Below are 23638 nucleotides of genomic sequence, written 5' to 3' on the forward strand. Positions count from 1 at the left end.
GGTCAGGTCCACCCCTCGATCTCGAGCCCATCTATATGTTGCATCTCTTCCCTGATGGCCTGAAGTATCATGGGCCCACCAAGCCATAAATAGCTCACCCTTATGTTGCCAGTCCAGGTCCACGTGAGCCACTTTAATCTTGGCAGCCTGATCCACCTGTTTGTTGTTTTGATGTTCTTCAGTGGCCCGACCCTTGGGTACGTGAGCGTCTACATGACATACTTTTACAGCCAGATTCTCTAGCCGGGACGCAATATCTTGCCACAGTGTGGCAGTCCAGATGGGTTTACCTCTGCGCTGCCAGTTGCTCTGCTTCCATTGCTGTAACCACCCCCACAGGGCATTTGCCACCATCCATGAGTCAGTACAGAGATAGAGCACTGGCCACTTTTCTCTTTCAGTAATATCTAATGTTAGCTGGATGGCTTTCACCTCTGCAAACTGACTCGATTCACCTTCTCCTTCAGCAGTTTCTGCAACTTATCATGTAGGACTCCATACAGCAACTTTCCACCTTCGATGCTTTCCCACAATGCGACAGGACCCATCAGTGAACAGGGCATATTGCCTCTCATTTTATGGCAGTTTATTATACAGTGGGGACTCTTCAGCACGTGCCACCTCCTCCTCTGGTGACATTCCAAAATCTTTGCCTTCTGGCCAGTCCGTGATCACTTCTAAAATTTCTGGGCAACTGGGGTTTCCTATGAGAGCCTGTTGTGTGATCAGTGAGATCCACTTACTCCACGTGGCATCAGTCGTGTGATGTGTAGAGGAGACCCTCCCTTTGAACATCCAGCACTGGCAGTCGGGGTGCTAAGAGGAGCTGTGTTTCAGTACCAACCACTTCTGAGGCAGCTCGATCTCCTTCATACGCTGCCAATATCTCTTTCTCAGTTGGAGTATAGCGAGCCTCGGATCCTCAATATCCTCGACTCCAAAACCCCAGGGGTCGGCCTTGGGTCTCCCCAGGTGCTTTCTGCCAGAGGCTCCAGGTAGGGCCATTCTCTCCAGCTGCAGTATAGGGCACATTTTTAACATCGTGTCCTGTCCAGACTGGTCCAAGGGCTACTGCGTGAACAATCTCCCATTTAATTTGTTCAAAGGCTTGCTGTTGCTCAGGGCCCCATTTAAAATCGTTCTTCTTCTGGGTCACTTGATAGAGAGGGCTTACAATCAAACTGTACTTTGGAATATGCATTCTCCAAAACCCCACGACACCTAAGAAGGCCTGCGTGTCCTTTTTATTAGTCGGGGGAGACATAGCTGCTATTTTATTAATCACGTCCATTGGGATCTGACGATGTCCATCTTGCCATTTTATTCCCAAAATCTGGATCTCCTGTGCAGGTCCCTTGACCTTATTTTCTTTTATGGCAGAACTGGCTTTCAGAAGGATTTGGATTATTTTCTTCCCTTTCTCAAAGACTTCTTCTGCCGTGTTGCCCCATATGATGATGTCATCAATGTATTGCAGGTGTTTCGGGGCTTCACCTTTTTCCAGTGCAGTCTGGATTAGTCCATGGCAAATGGTGGGGCTGTGTTTCCACCCCTGGGGCAATCGATTCCAACTGTACTGGATACCCCTCCAAGTAAAGGCAAACTGTGGACGACACTCTGCTGCCAGAGGGATTGAGAAAAACGCATTAGCAATGTCAATTGTGGCATACCACTTGGCTGCCTTTGACTCTAGTTCATATTGAAGTTCTAGCACATCTGGAAAGGCAGCACTCAGTGGTGGTGTAACTTTATTCAGGCCGCGACAGTCAACTGTTAGTCTCCACTCCCCATTAGACTTCCGCACTGGCCATATTAAAGGCTGAGCGAGTTTTGCTGATCACTCCTTGGCTCTCCAGTTGGCGAATCAACTTGTGGATGGGAATCACAGAGTCTTGGTTGGTGCGATATTGCCGCCGGTGCACCGTCGTGGTAGCAATTGGCACTTGTTCTTCAGCCTTCAGCAACCCCACAGTTGAAGGGTCTTGAGAGAGACCAGGCAGGGCAGACAGCTGTTCAGTGCCCTCCCGTCTCCAAGGCACCTGTACCAAAAGCCCATCGATACCCCTTCGGGTCCTTAAAATACCCCCTCCTGTGATAGCCTATGCCAAGGATCCACGGAGCCTCTGGACCAGTCACAATGGGGTGTTTCTGCCATTCATTTCCAGTTAGGCTTACTTCAGCTTCCAATACAGTTAATTCTTGGGATCCCCCTGTCACACCAGAAATACAAATGGGTTCTGTCCCTTTATAACTTGATGGCATTAGAGTGCACTGTGCACAAGTGTCTACTAGAGCCTTATACTCCTGTGGGTCTGACGTACCAGGCCATCGAATCCACACAGTCCAATAGATCCGGTTATCCCTTTCCTCCACCTGGCTGGAGGCAGGGCCCCTCTAATTCTGGTCAGAGTATTCAGTATTCACTTCTTGTAAAATTGGCTCAGAATTCCCTTCAAGAGGATAGGAAATAAAATCAGCCCTTCTACTCTGTTTGGAAACTGGAGCAGCACTTTTCCTGGTAGAATCCCCTTTTGTGGTGTTTTTTCCTCGCAGCTCACGTACCCGTGCATTTAGGACCGAGGTAGGTTTTCTATCCCATGTCCTCATGTCCTCTCCATGATCACATAGGTAAAACCACAGGGCATCTCGTGGTGTGTACCTTCTATATTCTCTCTCTTGGGCAGAAGAACGCTCACTCCTAATAGCTGAGACATTGGTCCTTACAAGTGTGGAGTAGGACATATCCTCTTTGATTTGTTGGACATCCTGGGACAGCTTCTCCACAGCCGAAATGCACGCTTGTAGGGAGGAGGAGACATTTTCTTCATATTGATGGAGTTAGTGAGCCACTTCATCCACTGTCGGTGCCTCTTCATCTTTCCAGGTCATTATTGCCAATGTGTTGGCATAGGATGATGGTGCGCTCCGTACAAACTTCCGCCACATGGGTGTGAGACACACTGTCAGAGAAGTTGCCTTTGTCCTGTGCAGAGTTCACTTCTGCACCCTTCTATAAAGGCATCTGAAAAATCAGACAGTTATAAAAATGCCTCAGAAGTTTACTAAAAAATAAATAAATCAAATTAGCAAAAATCAAGCCTTTAAATGCTTTCTTAGCCTGAAAACTCAAGTTCAGATCCTGTCAACATTAATTTATGATTATCTGTCTAGTCATCACTCTTACTACTCTTTACCATAAGTCTGAATACATCCTTTGAACTTCCATTTTTTTTTAACTGATTCTTAAAAGTATTGCTACACAGCATTCCCATTATTCCACATTTCTTGTCTCAGGAGCATCGAGTTATTACTATGTTATTAACTCAGAAACTTTTGTAGCCTTTGTCAAACTTTCTTCAATGCAAAATGGTTTTCTCAATGACCTCCTCTCTGTGCCATAAAGCTGATCTCTACCAAGGACGGGTAGGCTACCAGAAAGATGGAGAGATGCCTTTGTATTGCGGGACTTTGTCAGTGGCTGTGACACCCTCTACTTCTGCAATGTTGTTTAGCAGTATTTTACCGTACAGATGTCTAGCGTTTTTAGTGATTTTATCCTTTTACGTTATGTCTCTTGATCATGGCAAGGACAGGCAATCCTTTCCTTCCACTAAGATTACTTGCTGAGGAGACCTCAACCAGTAAAAACATCTTCACCAAGCCAGATATAAAAAAATCCAGCAGAGGAACTGTGAAATGTAAATCATCTAGAGCTCATCTTTGGAGGCTGCCCAAAACATGGTTCCAAAGCCAACAGACAATACCTTTTTTTTTTTTTTTCAGAAACAGTTCTACAGATATTCAAGTTTTTAAGCTTTTTTTTTTTTTTCCCTCTGTGTATATTTAGAATAAATCTATTAGGACTATTGAATTCATACGGTCCTTCTTACTTCTCAAGGATTTCTAGCATCCTTCAGTTACTCTTCTGGCTTAGATGTGAATTACTCTAACTCTTCTCCCACTGTTCCATTGAGGGACAGCATGTCAGCCAGGGTTCTCAATAGGAAAGTAAGAAAGTGTGATGGTTTTGTCTGGGATAGAGTTAATTTTCTTCATAGTAGCTGGTATGGTGCTATGTTTTGGATTTGTACTGAAAACAGTGTTAATAATACAGGGATGTTTTTCACTACTGCTGAGCAGTGCTTACACAGAGTTGAAGCCTTTTCTGCTTCTCACTCCAACCCACCAGTGAGTAGGTAGGCTGGGGGGGCACAAGAAGTTGGGAGGGGACACAGCTGGGACAGCTGACCCCAACTGACCAAAGGGATATTCCAGACCCTATGACTTCATACTCAGCATATAAAACTGGGGGAAGAAGGAGGAAGCAGGGGGCGTTCAGAGTGATGGCATTTGTCTTCCCAAGTAACCATTACATGCAATGGAGCCCTGCTTTCCTGGAGATGGCTGAACACCTGCCTGCTGATGGGAAGTGGAGAATGAATTCCTTGTTTTGCTTTACCTATTAAACTGTCTTTATCTCAATGCACAAGCTTTCTTACTTTTACCCTTCTGATTGTCTCTCCCATGCCACCGGAGGGGAGTGAGTGAGCGACTGTGTGGTGCTTAGCTGCTGGCTGGGTTTAAACCATGATAGAAACACAGGATAAGGGTCATCTTTGGAAAGCAGAAGAAGCTTTTCTGTAGGCAAACCTCTACCAGAATTTTACTGTTTTAATGTAAGGAAAAATTGGCTCCAAGGACCAGTAGAATCCAGGGCTTGAAAAATCTCTTTCAATTAGTGATTTGTTTAGGTATTATGGGGGTAGAGGAGAAGCTCTTTTCATGGACGGTTTACTTTACTGGGTCAAGGAGGATGAAATTACCAGTGTGATACAGATGCAGCACTAGTGATCATGCTGAGGTTTGGTTTTGAGCTCAGAAGGAACAGGCGATATCCTTGACTGTTATTCCACCTCAGATCTTTGCCCTCTGTAATCAATGAGGTGCCAAGATAAGCAGAGGTGGCTGGAAGCAAGATCTGCTCATCATCGTCACAGAGCTTTTATAAAAGGTCCAAGGTCATAGTAATCCTGTCTCTGCTGCTGGCTTTCCAGCTATGCCTGAGTGCACTCCATCCTGCAATCATGTTATGCACACCTGACACAACCATGTCATTCACCAAACTGAAGTTCAGTGTTCACTTAAACTCTTCACATGGCCTACAATTTTCCAGGCAGGACATTTAACCCAAGTGACCAGAGGATATGCAACTTCAGCCATGTTGCAGACAGGTATGTTCAAGCCAGCTAAGGTGGGAGCAATACAATTACCAAATTCCCATAACAGAAGCTTGAATGCTTGCTAGATATCTTGAGGTCCTGATAGTGTCATTGCTTACAACCACGGGCGTACTGGTAACATAAGGACAATTTGCTATCATGGTAGTATGGTCCTGGGTCATCCACTCTTTTCCACCTGATATAAACATTTATTAATTACCTCAACATTTTGGCCTTCTGTACTTCTGATAGAAAAGCTGTCTTCATCCACAGGTTTGCCTTTGCTCATCACCTTCTTTGGCTTCCTCACTGTTAAAGCAATAGATATAACTGCATGTGTGATACAATTCTTAGAGTTTAATGTAGGCCCCACATCCATCATCTACTTATAAAGGCTACTAGGAAAAAAGGCTTTAAAATTGTTTCCCACTACCTTTCTGGAAAACTGAAACATGTTTTTCATGCTTTGCTCTCTTCATTTATTACAGAGTTAGCCAAAGTCAACAGCTCTTTTCTAGAAGACATTAGATGCAATAGCACACACAAAAAGAGGACTTTAAAAAGAGTGAAGTGATGCTGCCTGTTTGATGTATTAAACAAAGGATGTCACTGTAACATTAAAGTCACTTTATGTACCAGGAACTTTGTGTTCTGACAGAATTTATGATGAGCAAAATAAACCAAGAAAAAGTAATTTTCACAAGTGTATTTTAGCTGCTCAAATGAGCAGCTGCAAAATGCATAGCATTTTGTATTTCAAAGGTAGAGTGAAGCAAAAACTTCCCCCTTTACTTGTTCATCTCTGCATTTTGTAGTCTGTATTTCTTTTTGTCCTTACAGTAACCATGGCCTTTTCTGCAGAGCTTTCACAACTAATGCTTTCATTTTGTCTATCTACACTCATAACCTGTACTTACACAAAGTCTCCTATTGCTCAAAGTAGCGTGCTCTACCTAGCTACGTATTAAATGAAGCTGTAGGTTGACGATGTGACTGACAGTATCATTAATGGTTTAAGGCATCACTGCCTGTCTTCTTCCACTGACCTCTTCTTTACTGTCACGTTTCTTTCAACATTTCTACCACAACATTCAGCTGTAGCAGTTACCCATTCAGCTGTATCAATTAGCTGCATATCACTTTGCACAAAGGAAAAAAAAAAAGGGAGGGGGGGAGGTGCTTTGAGGCAGCAGTTTTTTAGTTTGGTTTAGTCCATCTTCAGATAGAACTTTCACTTGACTTAGTTCCTACTGCAGCTGTACAAATAGTGTGTAATGGTGCAATGATAGGTGGGATGTAAAGAATGGGAAGCAAAGAGAGAAATGAGGGTTTGTGCTGTACATGAGCTGTTCCCTGAGTCTGAGGCTGGTTTCTATGCATGTTGTAAAGAGGTTTAAAAAGTTGCAGCCTCTCTGTCCCTGTTACTTCCCAGAAGTCAGTACATATTGAATTGAATATTAAATAAACTTACCATACCACTGCCAAAACTCTTGTGTGAGCAGAAAGCGTGAGTTATTGCAGTAGTCAAATGAGCTAGCAGGTAGAAGCAGTGACAGTTTATGCCATGACTGCTGTCAAAAATTTGTTTGTAAAACAGCACTTAAACACTAATCTTTCTAATTTTGAAGTGATTATAAGGCTGGTAGAAATGGTAAGGTATCCAGTTCACCAGATGGAAATCCTCCTGTATTCTAAATAATTGCAGATGAGAAGACTTGGGTATCACCTGCACTTGCAGCAGGTTTTGAACCAAAGGCTTTCTCTGTGAAAGTCATAAACTCTTGTTATGAAACTTTTGCTATCAGCCTGTAGCAATAGTTTATTTGTCTCCTGGACAGCAAAAGGATTTGGAGGGGAGAAGTCACTCCACAGTATGGGTACACCAATTTTGCTCTAGCTTCCCATCACGTATAGCCAGATTGCACGGACAAGAATTGACTATTACAGCAAATCAGACACCCAGCCTGATTTTACACACTTATAAAAATATTAAGGCCCCTACTTTTACCTGTAACTACTGAAACTATTTGGCAGATCTGGCTCCTGCATATGCAACTTTGGAAAATTATGCTGTTGATTTTGAAATTGTGTGCTCTCTGCCTCCATTTCATTTCTTCTCTTTATCCACTTGCACCTGTGAAAATGAAGCTGAACAAGATATTCTTGGTGTGTATAAAGTAGGTGAGCATGTTGATCATATACTTGAGAATTTCTGTACAGCTTCAATAATTTCATTACTTCACATTTTAAAGTCAATCATTTGGCTCTTGATGTAACTTCTGGGTATTTTAGTTTTATTGCATGTGAAATAAATCCTGGATCCATTATTTCTCAACACATTTTGCACAGCTTCCTGTAGAATTCAGGAAGTATCTTGTTAATTTTCTCTTCTTTTGTCAAAATATTATTTAGTTTAATACATTTTCAATCTCTTTTTTAAATTATTACTGAATTAATAATTTTTTTCTGCCTTTAGTTTTTTTTTAGTAGAAGTCCTGCTTTGTCTCTTCTTTCAAAATGTTGGGGTTTTTTTTCTTCCTTCAGCTTGTATAATGATAATTTTAGTTTCATGCTTTCAAGGTTATTTGATTCACTGTCTTGCTGAGAGAATTTTTGCATGGTTTGTTCATCGGGATATCTCCCATATAGATACTTTTCTTTTAATCTTCACTGTCAGTTCTTATTCTGTTAATGTTTCTCTCTCTATTATCAGTCAAAATGCTATTACTTTGCCTATTGCAATGGTCCTGCTGGTATCTCATAAAACCATGGATCATACTTATTGTAGAAATGCAAATAGTTAGACATTTATTCTCTTAAAAATAAACACCAGGTCTTCTAAAAGAAACACATCCAGTGGACTGGATGTATATTTTACTTTCTTTAAGTCACTGTTTAGAGTCCTACTTGTGTCATATTGCTTCATGTAAAAAATTGCTTACACATGTGGACATCTAATTCTAAACCTATATAGTTGTGAGGTCTATTGTCCAGTGAGCACCAATACTCCTACCCTCTCTTAGGGTGATCTGCAGTGTGTGTTCACTCATTGTTCTTTCTGTGGGGCAGTATAGGAAATACTTAGTTTGAAGATACAATAAAAAAAATTATGGGCCCTTTTCTTTCCCATTTTCTTAAGAAAAAGTTTTGGGGAGTGTTACAATTAGCAAATATTGAATGTGGACAGAATATGGACATCTTTTTGTCTTCAAGGTCAGGAAATTCCAAATCCACTCTTGCTCCACATAAGCACAAGTCTAAATGCTTATAGCAGGACACTATGGAGGAAATCCAAGGAATGATTTGTTTTTCCTGTGCTTCCTCTTTCAGGTTTCCAACTGAGACAATATGATCTGGCTGCCTATCTTTAGGTTGTTAATAGAAGTAAAGGAATTTTGACTCACTTTAATATGTCCAGCATCTTAATGAAAGCTGTCTGATGCTGCTACTAATTAATTCATCTCCATATGTCAGCTCATATGAAAGCAACAAAGAGATTAAAACTTTTTCTTATTGTATGGTATTTGCATAGAGGGTTGTCCTGTAAATGATGGCATAGGGTTCTCAGGGATTTTTTGGTGAAAGCTGTGCAGAAGTATGCCTCACTTTTCCATTTCTCCCCTTCTCCCTCACTCACAAAGATGATTAAACTCCATAGAAGTGACTATCAGAAGCAGTCCTTTGCACCTACTTTCTCAGGCCTGCTGAAGTTGAAAAGTCCAGGTGGTATTCTGAAGATACATTTAGTTCAGCTGCTGCAAGATTACCATGGAACAGATAAGTCAGGTTTCTAGAACACTGGCTGAATCTGGGGTTTTTCCCTGTTGCAAAATGAAGAACTCAAGATCTTCCAGCTTAGTTGTACTTCTGGCTTAAATTCCAGTTTAAAATTTTCTCAGCCCAGGTAACTACAGCCATGCCGGCTTAAATTCCAGTTTAAAATTTTCTCAGCCCAGGTAACTACAGCCATGCCAGTGGCTGTAAGGAAGGACAGACCACAGGAAATAACTTTGATTTTTTTCCCTTTCCCTTCCCTTCCCTTCCCTTCCCTTCCCTTCCCTTCCCTTCCCTTCCCTTCTCATTACCATCTTCCTCTTCCTCACCCAGTTCTCTTCATAAGCAAAATTTTTTCATATGCTGAAGGATGCCACCCTCCTCTTTCCTCCCAGCTCAGCTGTTGAACCAACTTTTCTTTTCTGGAGACAAGCAGATGGCAATTTTTACCACCACATTCCTTGAATTCTTGCACAGACCTGAGTCCCAGGAGTACAGCAAAAGCACTACATACACTGGAATGATGTACCAAGTAATGCTGTGCATTAGAGCAGAAAGGACAGAAACCCACAACTTTACACTTCTGTTGTCAAGTTTGCTGCACCAGCATCATCACAATAAGCCCGCTGCAGTTTTCCTGCTTTTCTTTGTCTTTCTCTTTCCTGGTAGGGAAATTGGATCGAGTGACTTGCCAAGACCTTATAATGAGATTGCAGCCCTGTTTGAAATTCCCTATAGCAGACTCTTGTTGATTGTCAATCTGTTGATCATGTTGAATACTCTCTGCCTCCACTACAGCATGGTTTCAGGAAAGCAAACCCTCCAAGAAGCAGTGAGTCTGCTTTCTGTGATGAGCTTTAGAAACATGCTGCTAATTGCCATGGCTGTGATTCTCAGTTTGACTGATAGCTCCAGGAATCAAAGCACAGTCTCTGGAGTTCACCGTGATTTACAAGTGAGCCCTCTGGCTTTCTTACTGAGTCACCATGCCAACCATTAGTAGCATTTTTCACTAAATGCATAACACAGTCTACAAGCTCTTCAACCTTCATCACATGTGGCTGTAAATGGTTTACAATATGTCAATTTTAGTTTACCATAGAATACAGTTTTCTTCCCCTCCTATTGTTCAAGCTACACACACATACATGAATTTAATGAGTACATACCAATCGTACTGTAGTACAATGTCATTTGAACACTGTAATTCTTCATGTGATTCACTGTGATAGTTTTTGTTGCTTTTACTGATGCATATGCATTTTGTTAAATTGTGTATTGTAACCACATAAATTTAAATTAAAAAATGGGCTTGTTTTGTCTTCAAAATATCCCCTGTATGTCACTCACTTTTTTTTTTTTTCCCAAAGGCTTTCAAGATTGGAACTATTTCTATAAAACAAAATACCCACAACATGTCAAATATAAGAAAGGGAAGTTTTAGTATGAAAAAGATGGATGTCCATATGATGATAAGTGAGAACAAAAGTATTTATATTTTTGTGAAGCTTACAGGGACTCTTTTATCAATATTTTTGTCAGAAAAAGGGTATGTTTCCCACTGTGAAGTTCTAGTACTTATGTAAATGTGTGTGGGGTGTGGGGTTATATGTGCATATATATTGTGTATGTGTGCTGAGTCTCTACATAAAACATAGGCTTCTTGTAGTACAGACCTTGTTTAACAGAAAATTTCATCAGGAAAGCCTCATGCTGTTGCCCCTTTGCAAATAGGCATTTCATTAAAAAAAAGAAAAAAAGAAAAATCAGTCTTCACCAACATCTCTAAGGCCTCTGTGCTTAGGAAAAAAAGTGCTTAAGGACAAGAAGGACCAGCAGTAGATGAGGGTTGATTCAGAGATTATCTGAACAGTCCATACAGTTCTGTGGGACGTGGGGGGCTGCACCTGAGTGAGCTGGCTGGTGTCCTTGTAAGGCCACTGTCAAGTATCTTTGAATGGCTGTAGAGATTAGGGAAGATTATAAAAAATTTGAGAAAGGCAAATATCACACCCATCTTCAAAAAGGACAAGAAAGGTGGTGCAGAACAGCCAGACAGTTTTACTTCAGTCACTGAAAAAATCATGAAGTGGACCCTCTTGGGGAACATCTCTGGGCTCATGAGGGAGACGAAGGTGATGGCAATAGTCAGTGTGGTTTGAGCAGGAGTTGGTGCCTAATCAACCTTGCTGCTTTCAGTGACAAAATGGCTGGATTTGTGGATAAGTGGGGAAGAGAGCATGTTAGCAAAGTTTCCAGCACTCTCCCACAGTGTCCTTGTAGCCAAGCTGGAAATTAGGGTATCTGGGTGGGTACCCTACCAGGTGAGTTGAATACCTGGTTGGGCAGTTGGGTTTAGAGGTGGTAGGCACTAGGTCGTATCTGTCTGGAAGCTGGTGCCTCATGGGGTCCTGCAGGGTATCTCCTGGGGCCTGTCCTGTTTAACACCTCTATCTGTGACCTGAGGAAGTCACACAGTGTGCGGTCAGGATTTCAGGTGATGCCAAGGGCAAAGTCCAGTTGATGCTTATGAGGACAGGGCTGCCATCTGGAAGAACTGTGACTGGTGGGAGGAAGGGACCAACAGGACCCCCACGCACTTGAGGCAAGAGTAATGGGCAGGCGGCCAGGAGAAGGCTTTTTTTTGTGGAGAAGGCTGAGCAAGGCCAAGGAGGCTGGAAATATGAGGATGGAGAGACAACAGGGACAGGGCCCAAGGAATTAGTGCCATCTTCCTCCTTGGAGGGCTTCCAGCCTGTGCCAGATAAAGGCCTGAGTAATCTGGTCTGACCCTGTGGCTGAGCCTGCTCTGGGCAGGGTGTTGGAGTAGAGAGATTATGAACATGTCAGACAACTAGAAATATCATTTTCTTTGGTAACTCATATGCCTTACCAGGGTAAAACTATGAACTACCCCTTAAAAACTTTCTAAAGGTTCTAAAACTTGTGATACCTGGAAGATACTTTATCCTGTTTTATGGCAGCTGTTTTCCAAGCTTATGCAATAAAAAAAAAAATCTGGGAGAGAGGAAGAGAACTGACATCTCACTAACAGGTGACATTCAGGTAGTGGAAGGCAGCTGACACATTTTCAAATCCCTCTGAGATCAAGAATTGCAAAAAACTGGGTTATTTATTTATTTTTACAAAGTATATATTAACTGCTAAATGCAATCTTGCTCAGTTGGCTGTGGTCCAGGTAACCTCTAAATAAACCAGCATTGTGAGTCTTAAGAATGAATTTCACTGTGACAGAAAAACTCTTCAGACAATGAAGAGCTCTTGTCCTACCTCCTAATTAGTGTAGGCGTCCTTTTCAGGGGGAGCCAGGAAGCATTCATAATGTAGGCACACAGGGTTGCCACGTGGGATGGGCCAGACCAGGGCATCTGAGAGGCACTGTAAAGAATATCAGCTTTTAAAGCTGGGTCCTTTTTTTTTTTTTTTTTTTCTTTTTAAGACTTTAATTGCTCTGTGGAAGTAGTGATATGATGAACAGATTTATCACTCCAAGAAAATCACACTAAATACATTGTTTTTTTGGAAAATGGTTTCCTTCTTCACCTGTTTAAAGTTGTCTCCACCTTATCATCTGGAATTTAGCAGTGCAGATATTTTAAAGGACAAGAGTTCTAAAGAACAAGAATTAGAGTTTTTTCTCATATTATTCTGTTCCTGAAGTATAGTTTTAGATACCTTTCCTCTGTGTTCCTGGGCAACATTGGCTCTAATCAACTACTATATTTCTTTTCTGAATTAAACACTTTTCACACATTATTTTTAAGAACTTTTTGATTGTATCTGAAGTTTTGTTGCTGTTCAAAGTCTCCTTGTGCTTGGGACTTCCTTTGGGCTCATCAAATTGAAGGGTTGTGGAGACATCACTCTTGACATTCAGTTTTTTCTTACTGACACTGTTCAGAAAGAGACAGCTTTGGATACACATCCAAGTGCCATAGTTTTCTTCTAATAATGAGCAGGCAACTTTATTAGAATACGGAAAATAATATTAGCTTTGCAGTTTCTTTCTTTACTTCATTCATGGAGGTTTTTTTCTCTCTTGTCCCTTGAGAGATTTTAAAGTCTAACACACATATCTCTGGCCAGGTTCTAACACTATCATCTCCTGTGATGGAGGAAAACCCCAAAAGTCACTTGGAATGTAATGAAAAAAACCACAAGTGTGCCCCTATGGAAAGAACAATTAACTAACCCCCTGACTCCTCCAAAATAAATCTTTCTGTGTTAGAGACATACTAATAGAGAAGCTTTGATCATAAATCTTCCTGCAACTCAGACGTTTATTGTGACATGCTGGAAAATGCTTGAAGAGTAACCCCAAGTTTTACATACAGAAAAAGAGCCTGCAAGGAGAGAGAAAAAGTATCTACACCACAAGTATTAGAAGTTGTTGTGAAGCATGTTTCTTGAGAAATATGATGATTTAAAATAGTTTTTCTATTCTTGGTAAATAGATTTTTTTTTCTTTTTCTCTGATTTGCTTACGTAGGGAGCTTGAGGACGAGGAGTGGAGATGACCTGGATGACTTAAAACATAAAGAGAAACATATAATTCCAGATCCATTGTTTTCCTTTTCTCTATGTTTCCTTTAGAAGACAAACTATTTGGAAATGAAACATTGCAAAGTTTCATGATTTAGAATGGCACGTCAAGTGCGGTAAGGTTTACAGTACTTAAAGAATCTTTAAAACTAATTCAATAAAATTTTTATTGGTGTTATTTTCAAAATTCTTACCTCGTTAAAAAGTATATTTTTGTCTTTGTTTTTAATTAAAATGTTATTTCAGTGGAAAATTTCATTGCAAAGGAAAGATGCCTCATCTAATACAAAGATATATGTCCCCATATGCCTATTCAAGATTCATGGCAAGGGAAGATTAGATCAGTGAACCATTTTTCTATTGGAGAAATATCATAGCTCTACACAAAACAGTCAGGGTTTTCAACAGTGTTATTTTAAAAGACAGGAAGTTAATAGTGTCCATATTAAAGAGATATGTAGTCCAAGATGAAAATCATAATCTGTGGGTAAAAAAGTATGTGGGTTTTTTGCACAATTAAAATGTAAGTTCAAATGTTTAGTTCTCAGAGTAATAGCAATCCTAGCAACAGGCTGTTGAAGAAATCTAAGAAACTTTGTCCACTTTTGCACCCATTTTCATTTAAGATCATCCCTGGCACTTTGTACAGTACTCTAATATGCCACTTTGCCTTATCTTATCTCTACAAGTGCAGATCACTAATTATCTCATTGTTACATTCACCCTCTTTCTGTCCATAACCATAAGGCAGTTATCCAAATAATTAGGTTCTCTGACCTCTTCAATTAGATTTGGCAGCATTTTGCCACCTTTCTTGACCCTTTTCTTCACCTTAGCCCAAAATAAAACTAGAGATGGAAAATTTCAGCTAACATAATATTTATTTGAAAAGTACCATGTAGAAGTTCTGTCTAATGCAGATATTGTACAGCCTGACCCTTGCCTTCCAGATATCCCAAGAGTACTTCATACCCATGTTCTAAATAATTTATTTTCAGCCCAGATTTCACAATTGCCTCAAACTATGGCACTTTCCACTTTCATTTTGAATTAACAACATTCAGATATGAATAATCTTTTTTAGGTAGACTACTGTCACTGAGATATTTTGACAAGCTATCAGTGGAGTTTTAAGAACAAATTCTTCAGTGTGAATCTGAGTATTTAATAAATTCAGCTTTATTGTCAGATCACATTAAGAAAGGACTTACAATTTTCATGACCTGAGATCTACAAACGCAAGTGATCAGTCCTCCTGTAATAATACCATCTATTGACATGATCAATAGACACTACCTCAAACGATCTCATTTATGAGGAGAGAAGAAAAGGATTTATTAGAAGCAAAACCCTTGGGATCATGATGTATTCATGGTTTTCTGTGTGTGTGGTGGTCAAATGTCCAATAGCTGACATTCATTTCTTCCTTTATAGAAAAATGGTAAATGGACAGTTTTATACTGGGTATAAATATCTTACCACAAGGACCCAGGGTAATAAGTATTTTAAGGGTAAATGAAGACCAATATCAAAAGCCTTAGATTCTCTCACCCGAAGAGTGATGCAATCCCTTCATCTGTTACACCGCATGCAACTACATATGCAGGCACACACCCATCCTGCAAGTGAAGGGCTATACAAACCAAAGATGCTGCAGCTGCAGCAGCAGTCCTTCCCATAAAATATAATGCTCTAGATACTTTATACATAGTTGTAGGCTATTCATAAAAGAAATGATCAACAAAAAGAGCCTTATAAAAGGGAACAAAACTGTCAAAACAGAGCCCTTCAGAGCTGACTTGATGGGCCTATAAGCAAGAAAGTTTTGCTTAGTTTTAAAGCCAAAAGAAAACAATGATATTTAAATCAAGCACTGACTAAAAATGCTATAGCTGTTGTTCCGTTCAAAATATAACTATTCCACCATCCAGTCTCCCTGGCAAGCCAATAATTTCTTTCACTGGACAGTCTTAATTTGTAAATGGTGTTTTTTCCTTGAGCCTAGTAAGGAAAGAAGAAAGCAGCTTGTACTTCTTGTAAGAAAAAGGATTTCTCCACCACCTATTTTGTGAGATGCAACAGAATAGAAATGTCTCATAGCTGTTTCATAATAAAATTTCCCATCCTGTAACTCTTTTTGCAACACATTGTCATTTACATGAGTAGGATCATCAGTTAGGGTAATCCACCAGTTTGCTGGCTCCAGCAGCAGTGTGCAATGTAAAACTGCTGGGAAACACAAATCTACAGGCCAGAATAAAGCAGTAGACAGCACAGAATATGAAAGAGGTCCCTTTTGGCAGACTAAGATACAATTTAAAAACTGTAAAAAAAAAAAAAGTACTTTGGAGCTGTAGAGAGTATAACATCATTGTTTAATTACTGTGACCATCTCTTTAATTCTGAGATGTAATATTTGTTACTCTGATGTATTTGTCTCAAATGCAACATGATTTCATTAATATTCTGTTGACACAAGGCGTGATCTTTTATCTCCAGTTTAGAAGTATTTCCACAAACAATAAAGCATATCTTTCAACAGAACACCTGCAAAATTCTCATTATTCATCTTTTATAAAAAATATATTTCATGTACTTAAAAGAAAATCTTTACAAAACAGCTGGTTTCTATCTCCCTTCTTTAAGAGAAATAAACTGAATCTGACAGAATAATGAAAAAATGTTCTTAACACAATAAAATTACCACTTAGCAGAACTTATTTTACCTTGTGTTTTTAAAAATTCACTTATAACTTATGCTAATCAAACTCTCTCTTTCTCTTTAGGATTATAATTACTTTCTCCTTCCTTTTGCCATATCGTTTTCTACTAGAGAATCTCTTTATGGCTTGTCCTACTCCTTCTACCTTTGTAGTACAAGTAAGGCAGCTCTTGATTTATCTGTTTTAGTGAGGTTCAGCATCTGGGTGCAGTCTTTAACCAAACTGTTGCACATAATTCCAAGTTAAATGAACCTTCCCTTAAAAGGAGGAGAAGCAGATGCGCTCCCGTGTGGAGCAATGGAAGCCAAATGAGTAAAGCCACTTGGCTTCCCTTTTGCATGGGAATCACTGGGCATGAAACACAACCATGTTTAACATAGCAGGAGCTGAAGCAAATCTGTTTGCTTGCTATGAAATGATCTATGAAATAACATAAGCACATTCCCAATCCTAAAATCATCTCAGATTGTAGGAGGTAGGATTGATCTGCTGCAATGTATGATATGATCAATCCTCACTATTTTCCTTTTCTTTTAATTTCTTTGTTGTTGCTGTTGTTTTTTTCTTTTCACCATAGGAGTAATGTAGAAGCACTACGGCACATTCAATACACAGCTCCATCTGAGGGGAAAAGTTAATCGGTGATACCTGAGTCTCTCATAGTTGGTACTTGTCAGAGGCAGGCTTTCATAAATTGAAAATATATGCATAGAAGTAATTTTAAACAAAGGCTTTTATCAGTATGCACAAAGGCAACAGTAAACAAACATTTATTAAAGAGTTTTGTAAGATAAGGTCCATGATTTGTTGTGTCTCTAGTTCACATAGGTAATGAAAATAAATAGACATCTTTGCTATGTATTTTTTTATACCCTGGAAAGCACTTTTCTCCCAGAGCTGAGTATGTCAGTCAGACTTTGTCCCTTGCATAGACATTCATGACAGCTTTGCCTGCTCATGATAAGACCAGCTCAGATATGAGTAAAACATTTGAAGGTGCAAGCCACCTTCTAACCAGGTGGAGCTATGGCAAATGTCTCCTCCAGCGAATCACTCCATAATACTCAAGGTCCCAGATGGGTCTGACACACATCAAGTTGATTCTGTGGCTATCATTAATTTCCCAGTTCCAACAATCCACATCCAAATATCCTGCCATTGCCAAAGGTATTTATTTTGACAACATACCAGATTTCAGTCTATTAATGGATGCCTTTTGTTATTCCCATTTATTGGTCTATATATTGATGATTCTGAAGTTATATGATATAAAACCATTTTGTATTGAGTTTCCAGTATGCTTAGACTTTCTGCAGCTGGCTACTAGGTCAAAAACACCCAACCCCAACCCCAAACATTTGTCATTTAGAGTCAACTTGTGTTAAGTTCAGATAAAAGCCACCCAGCCAGAACAGGAATTTTGAGGTTCCTTTGCATTGCAGTGGTGAAGTTCTAACAGCCAACCAATAGACATTAAGACAAGAGTTCAGTGACCTAAACACTGGACTGTGCAACTGTTCATCCATTGACCTTGGCTGATTGCCAAGTACCCACCAAGCTGCTAGATCAATCCCCCTTGCCAACAGGATGGGGGGAGAAAATATGATAAAAAGCTTGTTGGTCAAGATAAGGACAGAGAGATCACTCAGCAATTACCATCATGGACAAAACAGTCTCAACTTGGGAAATTCATTTAATTTATCGCCAGGCAAATCAGAGTAGGATAATGGGAAATAAGAACAAATCTAAAACTACTTTCTACCCCACCCTTCCCTTCTTCCTGGGCATAATTTCACTCCAAATTTCTCTACCTTCTCCCTCCATGTGGTGTGGAGACACAGAGACCAGGGGTTGTGGTCAGTTCATTACATGTTGTCTCTGCTGCTCCTTCCTCCTCACGCTCTTTCTCTTCTCCAGCGTGGGGTCCCACCCATGGGAGACAGTCCCTAATGAACTTCTCCATTGTAGGTCCTTCCCACAGGCTGCAGTTCTTCATGAACTGTGCCAGTGTCGGTCGCCTATGGGGTCACAGGTCCTGCTGGAAATCTTGCTGCTGCATGGGCACCACTCCACAGGGCCTCAGTTTCTGCCAGAAGACTGGTCCAGCATGGGCTCTTCATGGGCTGCAGCTTCTTTCAGGACACCTGCTCTGGCATGGGGTCCTCCATGGGCTGCAGGGTGGCTATCTGCTCTACCATGGACCTCCATAGGCTGCAGGGGAATCTCTGCTCCAGCACCTGGAGCACCTCCTCCCCCTCCTTCTTCAATGACTGGTGTCTGCATAGTTGTCTCACATTTTCTCACTCCTGTCTCCCAGCTGCTGCTGCACAGTGTTTTTTTACCATTAAATATGTTATCACAGAGGCACTACCAATGTCACTGATTGGCTCAGATTTGGCGGTGGCGAGTCTGTCTTGGAGCTGGCTGGCATTGGCTCTGTTGGACACAGAGGCAGCTTCTGGTGCCTTCTCATAGTAGCCACCCCTGCAGCCAACCTCTACAGCCTCACTCACACTAGGAAAACCTTGCCATATAACCCAATACAGCAACACAAGAAGACCCAGGAGTTAATTCACACTCAAATGAAACCCTGGTAGAACAATGTGATATTTCTAACCACATCACCTTGAGGAAGACCTGATGTAGAAGACAAGAATCCAATTCTGGAGATCTCTGTGAAACATTTTTGGAAGAAGCTTGATCTGGTAACTGCAGGGAATAAAGGAGATTCTTTGAAGTTAAACCATATAATGATAAGGAATGTTTTACGTTCTTTTTTCCCCAGGCTTGTATAACAGTAATGGTTTTATTCAGTTTTCACCTGTATGAAAATGTTGTGGGTTTTTTTTCTTATTCTTAACAAAAGCCTGTCTAGGCTGGACATTGAAACCAGACTGTGAAGCAGAAGATAGGCACTGAATAGGCTGGTGATCACATGCATTCTCAAAAAAGTCTTTTGACTGAAAACACAATCCAAGTGCCAACAAAGAATGGTTTGGGAATTTATGTGTGTTAGTTGGGTAGAGTGTTTTAATCAGGAGAGGCAAGCATGGAAGTAAACTGCTACTCATTCAAAATTAATTCTCCTCTTTTTTTTTTTTTTGCTTTAATAGCCTTACTGACCATACTGAAAAGTGTTGAAGCACAGCATTATGTGACACCTATGAGACATGGAAGGAAATGGAGATCAGTAAAATTGGAGCCATGTTTGAATTAAAATCTAAGTACTAACTTAAAATGTAACTAAAAAATGCTGACAGGGGTTTGTGTGGGGCAGACTCACTAAGTTTGATATGACTGCACTGAAATATCCTTTCAGTAACACGAAATTTAATAGACCGGAAGTCTATTTCCCATTATAATGAACCCAGTGACACCTGTTGTTTCAAGATATATGGTGCTTGAATAATTGCAAAATCACTGATAATGATAGCTAGCTTTAACAGGCAGAAATCTTTTCATTAAGCTACTGAGAACAGTTCTGTAGCTGTGACAGTGAAGTTTCTAAAAGATTAAGACAGGCTGCTGCTCACAGGTCCTTGTAGTCTGTGGATATGCCTCCTCTCTCTACCTGCCCTTTTGCGCCAGAAGCACACTTCTGCATCTTTCGAACTGACAGAGAATTGGCTCTCTGGAAAACTTTTCTTTATTATTAGTAATGATAAACATTTCATTACAGAATGATCTACAGCTTCACCTCAGATGGAGCTGAACCCTTATACTAACTCCTTCTATAGGGTAATCCCACCTAGGAAAGCTTAAGGCCTAGAAGGACAAAACAGGTTTTTTTGCACAGGCTGAAGTGAGACAGCTTGACTAGAGCCAGATGGCAGTTTGGTGGTAGTGCCAGGGCAAGGAGTCAGTAAGTAAGTCCCGATGAACTGGCGTTTGGCTCACTCTCTGCAGGAATTTAGACCTTCCAGACTGACAGAATGGCTGACAATTCACTCACTTTTTTTTTTTTTTTTTTGGCAAAACAGTAGTTCAGAAAGTATCTCTAGTTTTATCACTTTTGAATTAAAAGAATCCATTTCTAGATTCCTGGAAGGATACTGTAAGTATTATTGCTTCCAGGGTCCATTCTTGTAAACTGAAAAACCTGCATTTCAAGGTTGCTTAGCTTTCTAATCTCACCTGTGGATGAATTCCCCTTTCAAAAAATTAGGAAATTCCTTATGTTTAGAGTCTTTCACCATGGAAGTAAAACTACAGCACCTAACACTTCTTTCTTACTAATATGTTTATGCCTGAACACCAAATACCTCTAACAGTATTAAGTTCTGCACATGACTAGTCTCAGAAGCCTACTGACGTTCATCTCATTCTTGTTTGCTATGTGTGTTTGACACAGATTGGTGTAAAACTATTTGTAAATTCTCATGGCTGTGGTTTCCCCCCCCCCCCCCCAAAAATTAATTCTTGGTATAAACCTACTGACAGACCACTAATATTAAATGATACCTAGATCTTGTTCAAGGTTGGAACCTTTGTGCATTGTTACAATAGGATTAATCTTCTTTCCAACTTTATTTAAAAAGTGAACACCAGAAGAGACAAGATAGCATATAGATGGTATAAAGGCCATATAGTCTCTCTATATTTTACATATTTAGAATGCTTCATTGTATACCAAAGAGGTATGATTTTGTAGCAGTTTGGCAGAAAAAGATGGGAAAATAGGCCTCTGTTAACAGATAAGCACAGCTTTTTTGTTGTTATTTTTTTTTCTTTTATTTTTAAGGTAATAGAAAATATTCAGCCCAATGTAAATGGCTAATTTTATTGCTTCATTAATATCTTAAGCTCAAGTAACTTTATTTCAAAAATTATAATTTAAGTTGTTGGGTTTTTTATTTAAATTGAGGATATTTTCTGCCTTTTTGCTTCCTGTATCAATATCTAAGACTGGATACAAATATTTATAAAAACATGGAATCAAAGTATAATAGTGGTTATATTTTTTGTCCGTTTATTTTTGCTGTTGTATGAATTATAAATGCAGGCAGACACAGCTTTGCAGTATAAATAGGCTGGCTGGGAATAAAGCTTAAACTGCTGGTCTGGGTTGCTTTGCAAAGTCTGATGACAGTTTTATTGTAAGCAGAATGCTGTGGGGAAAGAAAAAAAGAAAAAAAGCCTAGTGCCATGCTACCCTATCTCTCACTGACAAAAATAAGTCAAGAAAACTGTATGTTATCACCCTGAAGGTGGCATCATGGTAACTCTGCAGTTGTCAATGGATAAGGAGATGCAATCCATCTCCCTGTCAACTCCTACTCAGTGATACTGTTCTTCCCCACCTTGATGGTTTTCTAGATTCCTGTGTATACTTGTATATTCCTCTATATATGTAATATAGTATAATATAATATAGTATAATATAGTATGATATAATATAATATAATATAATATAATATAATATAATATAATATAATATATTTATACAGGGACCTGCTATTTTTTAACTGGAATAACCAGCTCAGGGAAGGACCTGTCATTATGACAGGGTCTGCAGTGGCAGAAGGTATGTCCCAGAGTGGCAGAGGGCATATTCTCCTTGAAGTTTAGGTTGTTTTCATTTAGCACAGATCTTGGCTGCAAGGTGAGTCCTGCCTACAAGCTGGTGTTTTCTGCATATAGACAGGTGCCTTTAGTCAAACACTGGAGCAAATGCCTGGCAATATCCCAAAAATCTGTGGCTACATTGAAGTCTAATTGAAATTATGCAAGATTCAAAATTTAGGTTTTTGTTTGTGTTTCTTCTTGTAGAGCTCAGAATTCCCAGAGGAGTTTCCTTGGGAATTCCCAGGGTTACCGGAGGAAAATGTTTACATCAATTATAAAAACTGTAGATGAACTGTAGAAAAAATCAAATGCAAAATCAACAGAAGTCTCTTCTGAAATTTTTTTTCCTTAACTGAAAATGAAACTGCCACCTTAGGTATGACTGATTGAACCTTCCTGTGTAATAGGAGATGGTCATACCACTTCATTGCCTTTCAGACTCGTGCATGTTTATCTATTTTGATTAGGTCTAACAGCTGAAGTGTAGCACTGAGCCTAATGTGTCTTGTGTTTAAGAATCTTTCTCTCTTGCAAAAAACTGCTTACCTTCATAGATTCCATCTCTTTGCTTTTCTACTCCACTGCAAATTACAATTTAGTTGTTTCATTTATTTCTCTTCCACAATGGTGAGGGAGGTGGTTTTAAGGTTTTATTTTCCTGATTTGGTTTCCCTGATACCATGTTTGAAACTTGTAATTTTGTCTCTGGTGCTTAGAGCATGATGGGGCACTGGGAGTGGGCCAAATTCGATCATAAAATCATAAAATCATAGAACAGTTTGGATTAGAAGGGACCTTTAAAGGTCATCTATTCCAAACCCTGCAATGAACAGGGACATCTTCAACAAGATCAGGTTGCTCAGAGTTCTGTGCAACCTGACCTTGAATGTTTCCAGGCATGAGGCATCTACCACCTCTCTGGCAAACCTCCTCCAGTGTTTCACCACCCTCATCATAAAAAAATTCTTCCTTATAGCTAGTCTAAATCTACCCTCTTTTAGTTTAAAGCCATTACGCCTTGTCCTATCACAACAGGCCCTACTAAAATGTCTGTACACATCTTTCTTATACGCCCCCTTTAAGTATTTAAAGGCCACAATAAGTTTTCCCTGAAGCCTTCTCTTCTCCAGGCTGAACAACCCCAACTCTCTCAGCCTCTGTGCATAGGAGAGGTGCTCCATCCCTCTGATCATTTTTATGTCCCTCCTCTGGACCTGCTGCAACAGGTCCATGTCTTTCTTGTACTGAGAGCCCCAGCACTGGATGTAGTACTCCAGGTGGGGTCTCACCAGAGTGGAGTAGAGGGGCAGAATCACTTCCCTTGACCTGCTGGCCACGCTTCTTTTGATGCAGCCCAGGATATGGTTGGCTTTCTGGGCTGTGATCACACATTGCTGGCTCATGTCCAGCTTTTCATCCACCAGTACCCCCAAGTCCTCCATTCCCCAGCCTGTATTGTTACTGGGAGCTGCCCCAAACCAGGTGCAAGAACTTGCACTTACCCCTGTTGAACCTCTTGAGGTTCACATGGGGCCACTTCTTGAGCTTGTCGAGGTCCCTCTGGATGGCATCCTGTCCCTCAGGTGTGTCAACCGCAGCACTCAGCTTGGTGTCGTGTGCAAAATTGCTGAGGGTGCACTCGATCCCACTGTCCATGTCATTGATGAAGATATTAAACAGTACTGGTCCCAGTACAGACCCTCGAGGGACACCACTTGTCACTGATTTCCATCCCGACACTGAGCCATTGGCCACTACTCTCCAAATGTGACCATCCGGCCAATTCCTTATCCA

This window comes from Buteo buteo, chromosome Z (assembly GCF_964188355.1).
Source record: "Buteo buteo chromosome Z, bButBut1.hap1.1, whole genome shotgun sequence".
In the NCBI taxonomy this organism is placed as follows: Eukaryota; Metazoa; Chordata; class Aves; order Accipitriformes; family Accipitridae; genus Buteo; species Buteo buteo.